The sequence below is a fragment of the Sapajus apella genome, unplaced genomic scaffold (genome assembly GCF_009761245.1).
Source record: "Sapajus apella isolate SASKATOON/1434 unplaced genomic scaffold, GSC_monkey_1.0 scaffold174, whole genome shotgun sequence".
Taxonomy (NCBI): Eukaryota; Metazoa; Chordata; class Mammalia; order Primates; family Cebidae; genus Sapajus; species Sapajus apella.
The window spans coordinates 704,211-715,135 of NW_022437114.1; the positions used below are offsets into that span (position 1 = coordinate 704,211).

The window sequence follows — 10,925 nt, forward strand, 5'->3', positions numbered from 1 at the left end:
AAAAACATCTTCAGTAGAACAGGTGGGTGGGAACAGATCCCAGAGTTGTCAGGGAAATGACAGGATCACAGCTGGGTTTTTTTGTTTGTTTGTTTTTGAGATGGAGTTTCACTCTTGTTGCCCAGGCTGAATACAGTGGTGCGATCTCAGCTCACTGCAACCTCCATCTCCTGGGTTCAAGAGATTCTCCTCTCTCAGCCTCCTGAGTAGCTGGGATTATAGGCATGTGCCACCACACCTGGCTAATTTTGTATTTTTAGTAGAGACGGGGGCTTTTCCATGTTGGTCAGGCTGGTCTCAAACTCCTGACCTCGTGATCTACCCGCCTTGGTATTACAGGCATGAGCCACCACACCCAGCCAATCACAGCTGTTTTAAGAGTCCTGTAGTAGCCGGGCGCGGTGGCTCAAGCCTGTAATCCCAGCACTTTGGGAGGCCGAGGCGGGTGGATCACGAGGTCAAGAGATCGAGACCATCCTGGTCAACATGGTGAAACCCCGTCTCTACTAAAACTACAAAAAATTAGCTGGGCATGGTGGCACGTGCCTGTAATCCCAGCTACTCAGGAGGCTGAGGCAGGAGAATTGCCTGAACCCGGGAGGCGGAGGTTGCGGTGAGCCGAGATCGCGCCATTGCACTCCAGCCTGGGTAACAAGAGCGAAACTCCGTCCAAAAAAAAAAAAAAAAAGTCCTGTAGTAACTTGGTATCTTGCAGGAAGTGAGGCTGGAGGTTCAGGGACTAGGTGAGCAGGGAGGAAGCCTAAACTGGGACTGGATATGAGGTTGGGTCGGGAGGGAAAGGTAGGGATTGTTGCTTATTGAAATAAATGGGTCATGGGCTAGACCTGGTATTATTTGGATGAGGTTGAGAGGCCAGAGGGAGAAAGAGATTGGAACCTTGACAGAGGGATAGCATCTTAGTCCATTTTGTGTTGCTGTAAATGAATACTTGAGGCCAGGAGTTGTGGCTCACATCTGTAATCCCAGCACTTTAGGAAGCCAAGGCAGGAGGATTGCTTGAGCTCAAGAGTTCCAGACTAGCCTAAGCTACATAGCGAGACCTCATTTCTACTAAAAATTTTAAAAATTACCCAGGTGTGGTGGGGCCCCCAGGTACTCAGGAGGCTGAAGTGGGAGGATGATTGAGCCTGGCAGGCAGAGGTTACAGTGAGCTATGATGGCACCAGCATTGGTGACATCATATGGGCCCCTGCCACCATGCCTGGCTAATTTTTATATTTTTAGTAGAGATGGGGTTTCACCACATTGGACAGGCTGGGCTTGAACTCCTGAGTTCAAGTAATCTGCCCTCCTCAGCCTCCCAAAGTGCTGAGATTACATGAATGGGTGAGCAGCAGCAGAATCCAAACTTTTCATCCAGAGCTACACACATACTCAGACCAGGATTCAGAGAAGCCAAAGGAGGAGAGCTGGTGGGGGCTGTAGGGGATGCACTTCTGGGTTGGCACCCTTTGCCAACAAGTCTAGTGACACAATGTATGAGCTGCCCCAGTGCCTGGCATGCTGCATGACCTTCACAGTATTAAAAATATCAGCCGGGCATGATGGCTCATGCCTGTAATTTTAGTACTTTGGGAGGCTGAGGCGAGTGGATCACCTGAGGTCAAGAGTTCAAGACCAGCCTGGCCAACATGGTGAAACCCCCATCTCTATTAAAAAAATACAAAAAAAGTAGCCAGGCGTGGTGGCGGACACCTGTAATCCCAGCTACTTGGGAGGCTGAGGCAGGTGAATTGCTTGAACCTAGGAGGCAGAGGTTGCAGTGAGCTGAGATTGTGCCATTGCACTCCAGCCTGGGCAACAGAATGAGACTTTGTCTCAAAAAAAAAAAAAATCACTGCTATTAGAGAAGAGAATTCTGATAAGTGTAGCTTAGTTGACATACCACAAAGCTACTATACTATACCTGATAATGGGACAGGAAATGGAGCTAGGTTTTTCTGTGGATGTAAGTTTATATATGTTTAAGTTTCAACCTTGATATTTCATTAACTATCAAATATTTTAAGTTTAAAAAAAATCCATAATGTGATCGTGGGGCACAGTGGCTCATGCCTGTAAATCCCAGCACTTTGGGAGGCTGAGGCAGGAAGATCATGAGGTCAAGAGTTCAAGACCAACCTGGCCAAGATGGTGAAACCCTGTCTCTACTAAAAATACAAAAAAAATTGCCGGGCGCGGTGGCTCAAGCCTGTAATCCCAGCACTTTGGGAGGCTGAGGCGGGTGGATCACGAGGTCAAGAGATCGAGACCATCCTGGTCAACATGGTGAAACCCCGTCTCTACTAAAAAATACAAAAAATTAGCTGGGCATGGTGGCACGTGCCTGTAATCCCAGCTACTCAGGAGGCTGAGGCAGGAGAATTGCCTGAACCCAGGAGGCGGAGGTTGCGGTGAGCCGAGATCGCGCCATTGCACTCCAGCCTGGGTAACATGAGTGAAACTCCGTCTCAAAAAAAAAAAAAAAAAAAAAAAAAAAAAAAAAAAATTAGGGTATGGTGGTGGGCGCCAGTAATCCTAGCTACTCAGGAGGCTGAGGCAGGAGAATCGCTTAAACCTGGAAGGCGGAGGTTGCAGTAAGCTGAAATCGCGCCACTGCCCTCCAGCCTGGGCAACAGAGCAAGACTCCATCTCAAAAAAAAAAAAAAAATCTGTAATGTGATCAATGAGATGCAGACAATAAAACAGTGTTACAGAACAGTGATGGAGGTGAAGGTGAGGAGAGGTGACTTAGAGGTGGCCAGAGGCCCGGCGCGGTGGCTCACACCTGTAATCTAAGCACTTTGGTCATCATGTTGACCAGGATGGTCTTGATCTCCTAACCTCATGATCCACCCGCCTTAGCCTCCCAAGTAGCTGGGATTACAGGCATGAGCCACCACCGTGCCTGGCCTACTGTATTACTTTTTAAGTATTTATTTGTTTTTGAGACAGGGTCTTGCTCTGTCACCCAGGCTCGAGCGCAAGTACTATGATCATAGCCCACTGCAGCTTCAACCTCCTGGGCTCAAGTGATTCTCCTGTCTCAGCCTCCCAAGTAGCTGGAACCACAGACGCATCACCATGCCTGGTTAATTTTTTTTTTGTTTTTTGGTAGAGATAGGGTCTCACTGTGTGACCCAGCCTGGCCTCAAACTCCTGGCGTCAAGTGATCCTACTGCCTCAACTTCCCAAGTAGCTGGAACTACTGGCTCATGCCACCACATCAAGCTAATTTTTTAATTTTTGTAGAGATGGGGTCTCACTGTGTTGCCCAGGATGGTCTCTAACCCCTGGGCTCAAATTGTCCTCCCACCTTGGCCTCCCAAATTGCTGGGATTTCAGGTGTGAGCCACTGTGCCTAGCTAGGTTTTGCTGCTTTAATATGGACAATTTTGGCCAGGTGTGGTGGCTCATGCCTGTAATCCCAGTGCTTTGGGAGGCTGAGGAGGTTGGATCATGAGGTCAGGAGTTGAAGACCACCAGCCTGGCCAAAATGGTGAAACCCCATCTCTACTAAAAATATAAAAATTAGCCGAGTGTGGTGGCAGGCGCCTGTAATCCCAGCTACTTGGGAGGCTAAGGCAGAGAATTGCTTGAACCAGGGAGGCGAAGGTTGCAGTGAGCTGAGATCACGCCACTGCACTCCAACCTGGGCAATAGGGCGAGACTCCATCTCAGTAAATAAATAAAGTGGACAATTTTTCCAAGGTTTTCTTCTTGGCAGTTTTTATTATTCCAGAAGTCACTTGCTGGCTGTCCCAACATGCTGCACCATAGTCTTTCATCCTTGGTAACTTCTCCTGATCTTCAGCACCCAGTGTCAGCACCTGTGTCAGAGCAATTCACTTGAGCTTTCTGGGCTCCTCACTTCCCATGGTGGGGATATGGTCAGGCACGGTGACTCATGCCTGTAATCCCAGCACTTTGGGAGGCCAGGGTGGGCAGGTCACCCTAGGTCAAGAGTTCGAGACCAGCCAGGCCAACATGGCAAAACCCTATCTCTACTAAAAATTCAAAAGTTAGCAGGGCATGATGGTGCACGCCTATAGTACTAGCTACTCAGGAGGCTGAGGAAGGAGAATCAATTGAACCTGGGAGGCAGAGGTTGCAGTGAGCCGAGATTGTACCACTGCACTCTAGCCTGGGCAACAAGAGAAAAACTCCATCTCAAAAATAATAATAATAATAATAACCCCAAAATTAGCCAGGTGTGGTGGCACAGGCCTGTAATCCCAGCTACTCAGAAGGCTGAGACACGAAAATCACTTGAACCTGGGAGACAGAGGTTGCAGTGAGCCAAGATCGCACCACTATACCCAGCCTAGCCAACAGAGCAAGACCGTGTCTCGAAAGTAAAATAATAAAATGGGCCGGGTGTGGTGGCTCACACCTGTAATCCCAGCACTTTGGGAGGCCAGGGTGGGCAGAGCACCTGAGGTAAGGAGTTTGAGAGCAACCGTGTCCAACATGGTGAAACCCCATCTCTACTAAAAATACAAAAAAAAGCCGGGCGCGGTGGCTCACGCCTGTAATCCAAGCACTTTGGAGGCCAAGGCGGGCGGATCACCTGAGGTCGGGAGTTCAAGACCAGCCCGACCAACATGGTGAAACCTCGTCTTAAAAAAAAAAAAAAAAAAAAAAAACAAAAAAAATTAGCCAGGTGTAGTGGTGCCTGCCTATAGTCCTTGGGAGGCTAAAGCAGGCTAATCGCTTGAACCCAGGAGGCAGAGGTTGCAGTGAGCCAAGGTCATACCAATGCACTCCAACCTGGGTGACAGTGAGACTCCATCTCAAAAAAATATAAATAAATAAATAAAATGGTGATGATAAACGCTACCTCTGAGATCCTGTGAGAATCAGATGTGTAAGTGATTTATAAAGCACTCCTTCAGCCAGATGCAGTGGGACGTACTTGTAGTCCCAGCTACTCCAGAGGCTGAGGCAGCAGGATCACTTGAGCCCAGGAGTTTGAGTCCATCTTGGGCAATACAGCAAGACTCCGTCTTTCAAAATAAACAACTAACCAACTTAAAAACAAATAAAGTGCTAAAGAAAGTGCTCCTGGCCGGGCACGGTGGCTCACGCCTGTAATCCCAGCACTTTGGGAGGCCAAGGCAGGCGGATCACGAGGTCAAGAGATCGAGACCATCCTGGCCAACATGGTGAAACCCCGTCTCCACTAAAAGTACAAAAATTAGCCGGTGCGTGCCTGTAGTCCCAGCTACTTGGGAGGCTGAGGCAGGAGAATTGCTTGAAACCGGAAAATGGAAGTTGAAGTGAGCCGGGATTGCGCCACTGCACTCCAGCCTGGTGATAGAGCGAGACTCTGTCTCAAAAAAATAAAATAAAATAAAATAAAAAATAAAGTGCTCCTTTACATTACGAGGGAACAACTCACATTACGTGTCAGTTGCCAGGTGGGATAAATTTCATGTGGTGACCGGAGGCACTTTTCTATTAGGTACTATAAAGGAAATGAAGGTTTGTCTATTCATTTATCCAAAGTGAATAAATCAATTTTTAGCTTCCAGAGTATGACTCATAGGGACCCAGAGATGAACCAGTGCATCAGGAGCTCCCAGTTCTGTGTGTGTGGCCGGGGGAACACCAGCAAGAAGACAACCATATAGCACACGAACATGTAATCTTCTATCCTTCCTCTTCCTTGTGCCACACTAGCCACAACTGCTTTCTAGAGCCTTCCTGCACACAGGCTGCATTGCACCCCTCTGCCCACAGTGACTCTTTTGGAAGAGGGGCAGTTGACCACAACCAGGGCAATCAGGGCCAATAAGACTCACTGGATTTTTTTAGGATGTAAGGAGCATGAAGACAGATTAAAGCATGTCTAGAATTGTTGGGGGACTTCTCGTCACTTTGAGAGAACCTACCTGAGAGTGAAGCTGTCTTTTGCCATGCCTGCTGCTGTAACAAAATGCCTTAGACAGGGTCATTTATAAACAATAGAAAATTTTTTGTTTTTGAGACTGAGTCTTGCTCAGCCACTCAGGCTGGAGTGCAGTGGCGTGATCTCAGCTCACTGCAACCACCATCTCCCAGGTTCAGCTAATTCTCCCGTCTCAGCCTCCGGAGTAGCTGGGATTACAGGCACCTGCCATCACGCCCGGCTAATTTTGTATTTTAGTAGAGACGGGGTTTCACCATGTTGGCCTGGCTGGTCTTGAACTCCTGACCTCAGGTGATCTGCCCGCCTTGGCCTCCCAAAGTGCTAGGACTACAGGCGTTAGCCACTGCACCCGGCTAAACAATAGAAATTTATTCCTCACAGTTCTGGCAGCTGAGAAGTCCAAGATCAAAGCACTGGAAGATTCAGTGTCTGGTGAGGGCTTGTTCTTTGCTTCCAAAATGGTGCATTCTGGCTGAGTCTTCCCACAGCAGAGGGAGCAGGAGGGATGATCAAGTTCCCTCAAGCCCTTTGTAAAGCCACTGATCTCATTAATGAGGGTAGAGCCCTAATCACCTCCCAAAGGTGATTAATACCATCTTAATACCATCACCTTGATGGTTAAGTTCCAACATAGTCTCCATTTATCTTTGGAACCTGTCAGCTGTGGCAGTCGCCCTTCCTAGCCATGGAAGAGCACATTCTTGTTTGTTGACAAAGCTGTTACCATTTCATTGGTATCAGAGTCTGACCTGCACAAGTAACATTCTTCACCATTAAAAGCCTGGAGGGTTTCAGGTTACTGGGCAAACTTTTCTAAACTATTGTTCAAATGTTTCTAGGAAAAAAAAAAGGAGTTCCAACATAGAAATTTTGGGAAGGGGCACCAACATTCAGACCATAGCAGAATCCAAGTCAAAATAGAGGAAAACAAGGAAATGAAGAGGGACTTGTCAGAGTGACACAATTTTGGGAATCCACATTCAGCCGTTTCAGAAGCTATCTGCTCCCCTCCCACTCCCTCTTAGTCCCTCAACCCCACTTTTAGGCCTTCACCACTTGCTGAGTGGAAAGTCACAGCTGCACCCAGGGGCTGCCTCAGCGGCAGCTGCAGCAACATCAGTGCCCGGGTCCAGCCTGAGTGGACCCAGAGGCTTTGGCTTCCAGTGACTGCCCAGATGAGCCAGGTAACATGACATAGAAATGAGGGGAGTGAACATTCCCATGAGTAAACTCTGACCATCAAGGCTGAGGATTCAGAAAGGGACTGAGGAGTAATATCTTTTACTTTTCCTCTTCCCAATAGACTGTTCAGCATGACCTCCCTGGACATGTCTCATCTAGGTTATCAGAATTAGCAGATACAAATACTTGTATTAAAACATTCTTTGCATTCATCTAAAATTCAAATTTAACCAGGTATCCTATACTTGATCTGGCAGCCCAAACCCAACAACCATGTTTGCTGAGACTCTGCAGCCAGTTTGATGACACGCGACCTTGTCTTCGCTTTTCCTCCCGCACTCCATTATTTACTCACTCCTCTCTCTCCTTTACTCTTTTTTATTTTATTTTATTTTGAGACGGAGTTTCACTCTTGTTACCCACACTGGAGTGCAATGGCATGATCTCGGCTCACTGCAACCTCCACCTCCTGGGCTCAGGCAATTCTCCTGCCTCAGCCTCCTGAGTAGCTGGGATTACAGGCACGCACCACCATGCCCAGCTAATGTTTTGTATTTTTAGTAGAGACAGGGTTTCACCATGTTGACCAGGATGATCTCGATCTCTTGACCTCGTGATCCACCTGCCTTGGCCTCCCAAAGTGCTGGGATTACAGGCTTGAGCCACCGTGCCCGGCAGTCTCCTTTACTCTTGCTGCCCTGGGCTCTTTTCTAGGGGGCAAAGAAAAACAAGCCAACTCAATAGGATTTCTCTAACTTGCATCTGAAGAATCCTTACAACAAAATGTGGGGCCAGGCACAGTGGTTCACACCTGTAATCCCAGCACTTTGGGAGGCTTAGGTGGGCGGATCAAGAGGTCAGGAGTTCAAGACTAGCCTGGCCATTATGGTGAAACCCTGTCTCTACTAAAAATACACACACAGACAAAAATACTAGTTGAGCGTGGTGGCGCATGCCTATAGTCCCAGTTACTTGGGAAGCTGAGGCAGGAGAACTGCTTGAACCCAAGAGGCAGAGGTTGCAGTAAGCCAAGATTGCACCACTACACTACAGCCTGGGAAATAGAGACTCCATTAAAAAAAAAAAAAAAAGTAGCCTCAGTTCCTCCTCATGTGGGATGAGGATGACAGTTTCTACCCACTGACAGCTTTGGATAGATGGTGCTATTGTTTGGATGTTTGTTCCCTTCAAATCTCATGTTAAAATATAATCCACAGTGTTGGAGGTGGGGTCTGATGAGGGGTGTTTATCCTTCATGAATGGTTTGCTGCCCTCCTTGTGGTAATGAATGAGTTAATCACCTTGAGTTCACACAAGATCTCGTTGTTTAAAAGAACACGGCACCTCCTCGCTTCCTCTTGCACGTGACATTCCTGCTCCCCCTTGGCCTTCTGTCACAATTGGGAGCTTCCTGAGGGCCTCAGCAGAAGCAGATGCTGGCACCGTGCTTCCTGTGCAGCCTGCAGAACTGTGAGCCAATTACCCAGACTCAGGTATTTCTTTACAACGGCGCAAACGGACTGACACAGATGGGAAGAGCAAGTGGCCTGAGGAAGGACAGGCAGTAACACCAGGACCAATGGGCCACTCTAGTGGGCTTGAGCCCCAGAGCTGCCCCCTACCACACTGAACTCACGGGGCTGCTGGGAAATGGGGCTGCTTGCCCTGCTGTGGCTGTGAGTTCCTATGTTCTCTCACTGGGATGATGTCTCTCCTGGCTCTGCCTCACTAGACCACAGCGCCTGCCTGCTTCAGACTTTGCCAGTCAGATTAACAAGCACCAGGGAGACCAGGAGGACCAGAGGACTGCCTTTACCCTGCCACTCTTTCTACAGTGTGGACTGCAGCCCTCCTCTGGCTTCATGCTGATAAGGCTGTGGGAGGCTCGGCCTGTCTTAACCTGACCAACACTTGCCTCTCCCTGAGTGCACCTGCAATCCCCTTTGCCTGGAATGACCCTACCATGGCCTTTAAGGCCCTGCACTATCTGGCCTTTATCTATCTTTCATTCATTTATTCACTCAACAAACCCAGTTTGGGCAGACTGTGTGGCAGGCACTATTCTAGGCACTGTCTACCAAGAGATAGCAATGAACAAAACAGACAAATCCCTGCCTTCATAGGACTTACAGCTTAGTGTAGAGATAGAAAATAAAGCATGTACAGAAGAGAAATATACAGCGTATCAGGCGATAAGTATGATGGGGGAAAATAACGCAGGGACGAGGGGTGAAGACACACCCTGCCCCCATCTAGCCTCACTCTGTCCCCAATCAACCCATTCCCACCACGCTGGTCTTCTTTCTTTCTCAAGTGCACCAAACTCCCTCCCACCTTAGCGCCTTTGTGCTTCTAGTTCCTCTGTCTAGGAAAGTCTCCTCCTTCCCCTTCCCTACTGCAAAGATTGTTGCATGGCTGGATTCTTCTTACCATTGGATTCTTGGCTCAAGTGACACTCCAGGGAGGCCCTTTTGAATCATCCCGTCCAGTACCTTTTCCCGGTTGCTCTTTAACCCATTAGCTTGTTACATCGTGATATTTTCTCCATGTCGCCACTCTGAGAAATGCTCCTCTGTGCTTTATGTATTTACATGCTCAGTGTTTCTCCCCCTAGAATTTCAGCACCGTGACAGTGAGGACTTTGTCTTGACTGTCTGTCCCTCCAATGCCTGGAACATAGTAGGCAGTAGGCATTCAGTGAGTAGTTACTGAGTTACTGATACAGTCATTGCTCTTTTGTCCTCCCCCGACCCCCACCCCCACTTCATTTTCTTTCACCTAAAGAACTCCTACTTTTCCTTTAAGACTAGTCTAGCGAGGGCCGGGTGCTGTGGCTCACACCTGTAATCCTAGCACTTTGGGAGGCTGAGGTGGGTGGATCACCTGAGGTCAGGAGTTCAAGACCAGCCTAGCCATCATGGTGAAACCCCATCTTGAAAAATAAAATAAAATAAAGACTAATCTAGCGAGAGACTGGGCACGGTGGTTCACGCCTGTAATCCCAGCACTTTGGGAGGCCGGGGTGTGCAGATTGCAACATAGCAAAACCCATTTCTACAAAAAATACAAAAGTTAGCTAGGTTTGGTGGCACGGGCTTGTAATTCCAGTGACTCAGGAGGCTGAGTTGGGAGGATGGCTTGAACCTGGGAGGCAGAGGTAGCAGTGAGCCAAGAACACGCCACTTCTCCACTCCAGCCTGAGTGATACAGCCAGACCTTGCCTAAAAAAAACAAACACACGCTGGGCGCAGTGGCTCACGCCTGTAATCCCAGCACTTTAGGAGGCTGAGGCGGGTGGATCACGAGGTCAAGAGATCGAGACCATCCTGGTCAACATGGAGAAACCCCATCTCTACTAAAAATTCAAAAAATTAGCTGGGCATGGTGGCGCGTGCCTGTAATCCCAGTTACTTAGGAGGCCGAGGCAGAAGAATTGCTTGAACCCAGGAGGCAGAGGTTGTAGTGAGCTAAGATTGCATCATTGCACCACTCCAGCCTGGGCAACAAGAGCGAAACTCCGTCAAAACAACAACAACAACAACAAAAACACAAACAAAAAGACTAGTCTAGTGGGGAGACACCAGTAAATACTACAATACTGTATTAATTAAGGCAACACTGGCTCCTGTAACAAATAGGCCTTCAAAGGAATTGCATCTCAGACATAGTCGAAGCAGGTAGCTTTCCTCTATACATTGATCCTGGACACTGGGCTCCATCCATCTTGTGGCGCCACCAATCCTAAGGGTCGTGTCATTGCCCAAATACAGCTGGTAGCAGGACATTGATGGTGTGTAGATGACACACTTGCTTTTTAAAGGCCTTGGTGTGG

The 10,925-nt window shown here is 48.3% G+C and overlaps 1 non-coding gene across 1 annotated transcript; it reads left to right on the forward strand.

Moving 5' to 3' along the window:
• Positions 1-6,546: 6,546 nt before the first annotated feature.
• Positions 6,547-6,677, forward strand: LOC116542848. Its single transcript, XR_004265374.1, has one exon. It is a non-coding gene; the product is annotated as a small nucleolar RNA SNORA24 (small nucleolar RNA).
• Positions 6,678-10,925: the final 4,248 nt, after the last annotated feature.